The sequence below is a fragment of the Drosophila santomea genome, chromosome X (genome assembly GCF_016746245.2).
Source record: "Drosophila santomea strain STO CAGO 1482 chromosome X, Prin_Dsan_1.1, whole genome shotgun sequence".
In the NCBI taxonomy this organism is placed as follows: domain Eukaryota; kingdom Metazoa; phylum Arthropoda; class Insecta; order Diptera; family Drosophilidae; genus Drosophila; species Drosophila santomea.
Window position 1 is genome coordinate 3,258,919 of NC_053021.2, and position 8,695 is coordinate 3,267,613.

Sequence of the window (8,695 nt, forward strand, 5' to 3'; positions counted from 1 at the left end):
GAATGCCCTTTCCCCATCTGCATTTCCACTCGCATTTTCTTCACTTCGTTGATGTTTTCTTCTCATTGGCATTTGCTGAGCCGTGTAATAATTGCCACACTGTGCACCTTTCGAGGATGTGCTCTTATGCCAAGTTCGCATAAGAAAAATGAGTAAAAACATCCCACAAAAAAATCACACAAATGTTCGTAATAACTGATTAACGTTGCCGAAATATTTCGTCCATTTTTAAATATATATGTATTTCTTTAGCCTATGATCTTTTTTTTTTTGAAGTGCTTCGCTGAGGTATAATTATTATTAGGCCCGAGGAAACAAAGAAGGAAAGTTCGCCTCATTGGCAGGCCACTTCCTGGTATTCGGTATTCGGTATTCGGTACCCAGTACCCAGTTCCCTGTGGCATTTATGCATATTGAGCATTGAGGGGCGTAAATTCTCTTCTTTGGCGCTCGTGCCACCTGGCTCCTGGATGCCACAACCTGGGGCACATGTCCTTGCCCGGCGGCACACACTGTTGTTGCCACACAAGCACTTTGATGTCATTGAACCGAGACTCCTCTTCCGTCGACTATGACAGCATCGATGTTGTTTACAAAGAATTCAGAATCGAGCGCCGAGTGCCGAAAACTGAAAATGAAAATCTTGTGCACGCGCGCTGCTCAATTTTCGATGGCCCTGCTTTTTGGCGACACTAAATCTGAATTCAATATGTTGTCGGTTTAACATATTTCATCTTTGGTCAGCTTCGTTTGCATAGTCCCTGTGTGTAGGTGTAAGCGTAAGTATCTGTGTGTCTGTTAGGGTGTATGGATGGGTGTGCGTGTGTGGGCAAACAACGTGTTGTGCCAATATTGACTATGCCCCCAGGCTCTTCTCAATACGTATAAACACACACACACATTCACTGAGAAAAACAACGAAAATAGCAAGGGGCACAGAAAGCGGAAAGCGCAAACAAATGGTCGAGTAAAAAACCGGGCACATAATTTATTGAAATCGCTATTGCCCATCGGTGGTAGCTTGTTTGTAAAGGAATTAAATTTTGCCCGATTATATAACCAAGGCCAGCTTTTTTTTGAGGGTCTAAGGTTACAACCGACTTTGATTGGTAATGAGATCACAAAGTTGATTTTGCTCCTCGTTTGTGCAAGCTGAGTTTGTCTTTGGGTTTTGGTTATCAAGCCGCATGATTGAATTGGTTTTCGCCATCCCTATAACCAAAAATAAGTGAGCCTGCAAACTTGTTAATCTGCGTCCGCTGTCAGTTATTAGCAAGTACATTATGCCTTATATATGGTAGTGAAAAGTGGCCGTAATAAACTCAATAACTCTTTTTAGGGTCCAGCTACCCAACAACCACTTCAAGCCCCCACAATTTCACTTTTAACACTCAATCCGGATAGCCCGGAAAAATTCCAAAAAAAAACAAAAAAATGGGAGAAAAATGTAGGAAAAACAAGCAAAGACAAACTTTGGCTGTAAAGCATTTAAAATATTAATTGCAACCTTTTTTTTTCTTGTGCGGGCAGTGCGATCTGCGGATAAACCTTTCGGCGGCATTCATAAACAACCGGGTAGCCAAGAAGTCATTAAAATCATGATTAGCAGGAGCCACAGGTGCCATTAAGTGGAGCCCGAGTGGAAAGTAAAAGGAAAAATTGGGCAAAAGCCGGTGAAAAGCGGGGGAAAAGCAGGGTGGAAAAGCGGCGGAAAAAGGCCACGGGATCACAACAGTTAGCTTTTTGTGTGTTTGCCGCTCGACTGCGTGTCGAATTTTGGCTGGCATAAAAAGTGGCCAACTGACCGACCGCAAGACCAAATCTTAATGTTTTTCTTTCAATAATTTCCAAAAAAAAAAAAAAGAAAAAAAAAAGGGGCCACATTCCAGTCAATGAGTTCAATGAGGTGGGTGGCAGGCTGCTGGAGGTGCAAGGTCACCGGATTTGGCCAACGAAAAGGGTTTCGCATAAACGATTTACTTGACTTCTCGACATTTGCCTGCCTTTGTGCGTGCTGCATTTTTCCAGGGCTTTTCTTCTTTTTTGCCGGCTTTGTTTTGCAACCGCAGTGGCTGCCCTTTTTGCCTTTGTCCGCAGGTCAAAACTCAAGCTCAAAAGGTTTTCCCTGCCGTTCGCTGCCATTTATTTGGATTTATTTTTACCATGGTCTGCCCGCCGCTGATAAGAGCGATTTTCGCTTTGCAATTTGTTGCAGCATCAACGGGCATCGATTTTATGTCGGCCTAATTATGTGGAAAAAATGTTTCACATTTTCACATTTAATTAACAAATCGCTTGCTGAGCTGACACACAAAATGGCAGCTCAAATTCGGGCTACAAACAGCACCAACGGAACTTTTAAACTTCAAACTCTGCAAAAACCCATTTTTTCAGACTGAAGTTAATTGCCAAAAAGCTGATGAATTATTTACAGCATAGCTAAAATCCAATGTTACAGGTTTTCTTTTTTTTAAGCACATGAAAGACCGCAATACAATGTTAATTGGAAATTGCAATCGGGAGAAGAGCAAATTAATTTATTTTCAGTACAGCAGCTTGCCAATTTTCCCATCAGATTTTCCTCTTCATCGCCATTTTCCAGCTAAGTGCATTAATTACTATAAAATCTTAATAGTTGGCGCACTCTGATAATTGGCAATTGTCCTTGTCGATGCCATCAGCAAAATTTCTTTCTTTTCAGTAAAATTGCTTCGGAAAATCTGTCATATAAATGGAGTTCTCCTGCATTCATACAAAATTTCTATTCACTTTTATAAAACCATACCAATTTTGGTTAAAATGCAAATCTCACTAGTTTAGCATCACAAAATATTGCACAATTATGTTCTTGTATTATTTCCTTGCTCTGCTTTTGATTGCTGTCCAATGTTTGCAGGCAGATCATTCCTGCAGCGACTCACCAAGTCAGCAAGTCAGAACTTATAGAAAAGTCAGGGCAAAAGTGCAAGTTACTGACAAGTTTCAAACTGCAAGTGTTTTTTTTGCTATCAATTTTTGTTTCCTCACTTTTTGTTGTTTCCGCATTTCGTATAACTTTAAGCTGTTTTGCAGCGTTGACTGGTGCAAAGTTTTGAACACCGGATGAAGTCCACAAAAAGTCGTGGAAAACGATTTAAAAATTCAATATTCAAACTTTCGAGAGCGTGGGAATCGCAATTTGGCCAACACAAAGGGCCAAGATTACTGAAGCCAGTTAAATTCAATTGGTGCCAAGAAACTATTGTCAAATGCCATGCGGCAGACATATATTATCATAATCTATGGCATTAATTCGCACTGATTTTTGTGGGTCCTACTTGATAAATGACCCCTGTGTATTGGGGACAGGAAGAGCAGTTCTTTGATTTCGCAATTCTTTACTTTCGCCTATTTATGCCTGCGATAAATTTTGGGCCATTGTTTGGCCGTCTGTCCAGTGCTTTTTGTTTAGAACAATCAGCAAAAAAAAGGTCGAGGAAATGCGATATTTACCTGACAAATTCCTGACATTCGGCAGATTTCTATTTTCGATTTTCTTTGCTGATTTTTGCTTGAGTTTTAATGGTCACAGGGCACAGAAACAAAAAGGCGCAAAAAAATGTATTTCTTAAATTTTGTGTATGTTTTTTTAAGACTTTTTTCGAAACGTTGAAAAGTTTTTCACAGTTGTTATGATTTTTGTTGTTGTTCTGTTTGACTTTCAAAAAACGTTTTTTAGTTAGCCGGAATTCGGTTTTTGGTGAATTGGTTTTGGTGCTTGTCTCTCCGGTTTTGTTTTCAGGGCTGTGTGTTCGCCTTAAAAAACCCGCAACGACTGAATCAAAACAAACAAATTTCTTTAGTTTTATTCGAAAAAGTGTTGGCGGATATTTCGGCAGCGGCTTGCCACTCGTTGCCGCTCGGAAAAGCCTCGGAAAAACCTCGATGGAGTGTTCCCAGCTGCTGGATATCCGCCGCCTACTTATCCGTCCGCTTTTCCCGCCCCGAGTTTTCACTTTATCCGTGCGTCTGCGCGTTTTCCTTGCTCGGAGTTTTTCGTTTTTTTTTTTGTTTTTGTTTGTTTACATGCTTGCCCCTGCTTGACTCCTCCGGTTGCCCTTGTGTTTCTTGTTTTTCTTGTTTTCTTGCTCTCCTCGTTTTTCCCGCTTTCCCCGCTTGTCCCGCTTTCCCAGCCATTTATATTGTGGCCCGGCATTGTTGCTTTTCTCTAAGCGCTTTTTAATCTCTTAGCGCCGCGCTTTGTTTTTGAATTCTCTCAGCTGTTTGCCATCGACCAGAAAGTCTCAAGGTGTTTGACACTTGGTCATGTAGCCCCATCCACTCGAAAACTGAAGAGCATCCGCAGCTTTAACCGCATCTCAGCTAAAGGAGTCAGGACTCGTGACTCGTGACTTGGGATTTGGGATACGAGATTCCTGCCTTTCGCACTTCCACATGAGCTGCAGTCAGTCGAACGACGGATGCTCTACTCGCATTTCGCGGGAAATGGGGTTTTCACTTTGTGTGCTCGCTTATCGCCTCGCGGAAATTCACAGTTTGCATTGCTGAACAGATAGCACGCTTGAAATCATTGAAATGTACACATGCGAGTATAGTAGCATACTTTTGAACACCTTCATAAATCGCATATTCACATTGCATGCGATTTTCTGTGGAAATTCACTTACAATTTGGGCAAAAGCAACCTAAAAACCAAAAAACCAATCAAGTTTGGCGTGGCATCGATGCTTTATGATTTTTTAACTATGCGGTTGCCGTTTTATGCGTTCGGTTTTTTTGGTTTTGTGGGTCGTTGACTTGCCAGCGAGAAATGCGCAAAATGGTTAAAAGTCATTAACTTTTATGTGCTGCGCAGAGCCCGTGGAAATGCAATTTCCTTATCGGTTTCATTTTTTTTCATTTCGGGGTCCTTTGTCGCAGATCCTTTTCTAATTTCATTGCATGTGGCTGGTTTATTTGCGGGCGATTTCAATTGAATCCTGATTCGATTGCGCGCTGATTGATGCTTTGTTGCTTTCATTCTCTGATTCTTGGATTCTCGGAGTCTCTGGATTTCTGGCTTTCTGGATTTCTGGATTTCTGGATTTCTTGCCAACTGGCGGACTTTCTTTCGGCTCAGGTGAACAATTAGAAGTTCGATGACTTGTCGTCTGCACATGAAACTCGTCTTCGGCATCCTTTGTCGGATTAGACAAAGGGGAAATGGACTTCCTTGTCATATTTCCGATTTTGCGACTACAAGCCAAGTAGTAGTAGCGTGTTGCTTTGGTTTCCATCCCAGGCATCAGGCATCCACTTGAGTCGCTCCAGCACTCGATTAGATCCCAGTTTATGAGTGGCCCTGCCGGAATCAATAAGCCCACTCATCCAACTCAACTCGCCGTCCGAGTGGGCGGATTGTGCACGACGAGAAAAATCATCACATCCATTCTGTAGTCCGCTTGGCAGTGCTCAGTTTAAGCGACTCTGCACGCCCGTTTTCGCGCAGTGTGCCGCCAAACAAACATATTGAATTGGAGACGCATGAAGTGCGCTGACTTCAGCGATGTTTCTTTATAATCAAATTGGAAACAGTAGCGTTTTGTCCGTGTCTTTGAAGGCGTAGCAGCCCGCCCCCAAGGACATCGAAACACGTCCCACTGTCGACTTTTCGTCCTTCTGATTTCGGATTTCGCCCCGGGGACTTCTCATGCGCTTTGAAATGCAAAGTTGCACGGCCAGCTGCAATTTCCAATGCAGTTGCACGGCCAGTCGCCGCCAGCTGCCTGGGATTATAATTGCATTTTTGCGCTCCTGCCTGGGGCATGTCCTTCCAGGACACTAGGCGCACCACACCGAAAGCCACAGAGGCAAAAAAGGAGCTGAGTTGGCAAGTATGGCAAGAATTCCTCGGAAGATCAAAGGAGTGAAAGTGACGTCAACAAATGTGTGGAAATGTGTGGATTCTTGTCAGATGTACTAGACTTTTTAAAATAGTAGGCAAGTACTCATAGCACCATATGTTGTATGACTTTCACATAAAGCTAAAAAACTTAACTATAATAATTATTTTGTAAATTTACCCAGCCAACCAATTTAGTACCATCATACCCGCAATCCAACAAACTACTGTGTGGTGCATGCAAGACAGTGGACTTCGATTTCAATTTCATAGAATTTGGTCAGCACAAAGGCTCCGAGTGATTGATATGCCTAAGGGGTTTCGCTGCTGAATCGCCACAGCTTTGAGTATCCTGAGAATCCTGCATGTCCTGTGGGTCCATAAAGCATGTCTCGGTGCTGGCAAAGGTGTCGGTTTATCCGTTTGGAAACTGAACATAGAGTCGCACGGACGTACGAGAACGTGGCACTATCAAGTGTTGAATCCTTAAGATATAGTACTTTAAGTACGTTCCAAAAGCCATAATGCGATTCAACGAGGATTCGGTGGTTCAGTTGCCTCAGCATTCAATTGTTTAATTACACTGGATATGGGAAAATATGCCGTCATTATTAAAACCTCACTCACTTCGCACCACACAATTATTTATTGGACATTCGGCTTATTGCGTATGCAGGAAATCACTTACGGATCAATGCACACCTTACTGCTTAAATTGCCGGAAATGTAAAGCTTCGCAAAGCTTCGGCTGCAATTAATCTTTGAGTAGATTTTTTTTTATTTTTTAATATTTATTAAGTGAGGAATCAGTCCATCATAATATTGAATCTTAACATCACAGGGTGGAGAAACATTCATAGGAATTACCACACAAAAAATACACATTTGTGAAGTACATACGTATATTCATATAAAATATGTTTCGAGAATAAATAAGTAGCCTGCATATTCCCTTATACCTGAGTTCACCAATAGTCTTAACCTAATAATAAATTAATCATATAAAATATGTTTCGAGAATAAATATGTAGCCTACATATTCACTTATACCCGAGTTCACCAATAGTCTTAACCTAATAATAAATTAATCATATAAAATATGTTTCGCGAATAAATAGGTAGATAAGTAAGATGTAAGAGATATTCATATAAATATAATAGCCTATAATATAAATATAATAGCCTATAATATAAATATAATAGCCTATAATATAAATATAATAGCCTATAATATAAATATAATAGCCTATAATATAAATATAATAGCCTATAATATAAATATAATAGCCTATAATATAAATATAATAGCCTATAATATAAATATAATAGCCTATAATATAAATATAATAGCCTATAATATAAATATAATAGCCTATAATATAAATATAATAGCCTATAATATAAATATAATAGCCTATAATATAAATATAATAGCCTATAATATAAATAAGTATACCTGAGTTCGCCACTGTCTTAACCTTATCATATAATAATAACTTAATATATAAAATATAATATATAGCAAACTTATTCATATAAGATTTATCATAAAAAAATATGTTTCGAGAATAAATAAGTAACCTGAGTTCACCACTAGTCTTAACCTAATAATAACTTAATCATAATCATAGCAAACTTAATCGTATAAAACTTATCATATCAGATATTTCGAGAATAAAAGATGTTTCGAGAATAGATATGATAATAATATAATAATATAATAATAATAATATAATAATATAATAATATAATAATATAATAATATAATAATATAATAATATAATAATATAATAATATAATAATATAATAATATAATAATATAATAATATAATAATATAATAATATAATAATATAATAATATAATAATATAATAATATAATAATATAATAATATAATAATATAATAATATAATATAATAATATAATAATATAATAATATAATAATAATTTACCTGTGGAACATACCTGGTCTGGTCCGGTCCGGTCCATGGTGCACTGCATCCAGATCGACGGCGGGATGTCCACATGGCCTCTGGAACCACTATCACACACACAAACACACATACCACTACTTTTACTACCACATCATAACTTCCGGTCAACTGATCGATGAGCTGTCAGAGCTGCTATCCCATAAGGATTGAGTCAGAACTGATTGGGAATTGTAAGTGTTGGTGGACGAAATTTTTGTTTACATTACATTAATTATGTAAATTAAGTAAAATACAATGTATACAAAATAACTTTTGATATGTTTAATGTTTTGCGTTGAATGTTACCTATGTTTCAATGCTGCAAATTCATTGTTGCACGTTTAATGTTGCAAATTCAATGTTGCAAATTCAATGTTGCACATTCAATGTTGCAAGTTCAATGTTGCAAATTCAATTTTGCTAATTATATGTTGCAAATTCAATGTTGCAAATTCAATGTTGCAAATTCAATGTTGCAAATTTAATGTTGCAAATTCAATGTTGCAAGTTCAATGTTGCAAATTCAATTTTGCTAATTATATGTTGCAAATTCAATGTTGCAAATTCAATGTTGCAAATTCAATGTTGCAAATTCAATGTTGCAAATTCAATGTTGCAAATTCAATGTTGCAAATTCAATGTTGCAAATTCAATGTTGCAAATTCAATGTTGCAAATTCAATGTTGCAAATTCAATGTTGCAAATTCAATGTTGCAAATTTAATGTTGCAACTTCAATGTTTCATGTTCAATTTTACTTGTCACATATGTATATATTATTACTTTTTAAATGCTTTATATGTTGTTTGTTGCAGTGCTGAATGTAGCAAGTTCCAAATTTAT

At 38.0% G+C, this 8,695-nt stretch overlaps 1 protein-coding gene across 4 annotated transcripts in view; it reads right to left on the bottom strand.

The window, feature by feature from the left end:
- LOC120455496 (sex peptide receptor) overlaps positions 1-7,978 on the bottom strand; it is a 46,875-nt gene extending 38,897 nt beyond the window's left edge. The window contains exon 1 of one of the 4 annotated variants that reach the window (XM_039641747.2): positions 7,846-7,978. The gene's annotated coding sequence lies outside the window, so the exon portion shown is untranslated. Of the gene's footprint in view, positions 1-3,492; positions 3,641-7,832 lie in introns of those variants that run through there. The other 3 variants (XM_039641748.2, XM_039641750.2, XM_039641749.2) reach the window with 3 other exon arrangements.
- Positions 7,979-8,695: the final 717 nt, after the last annotated feature.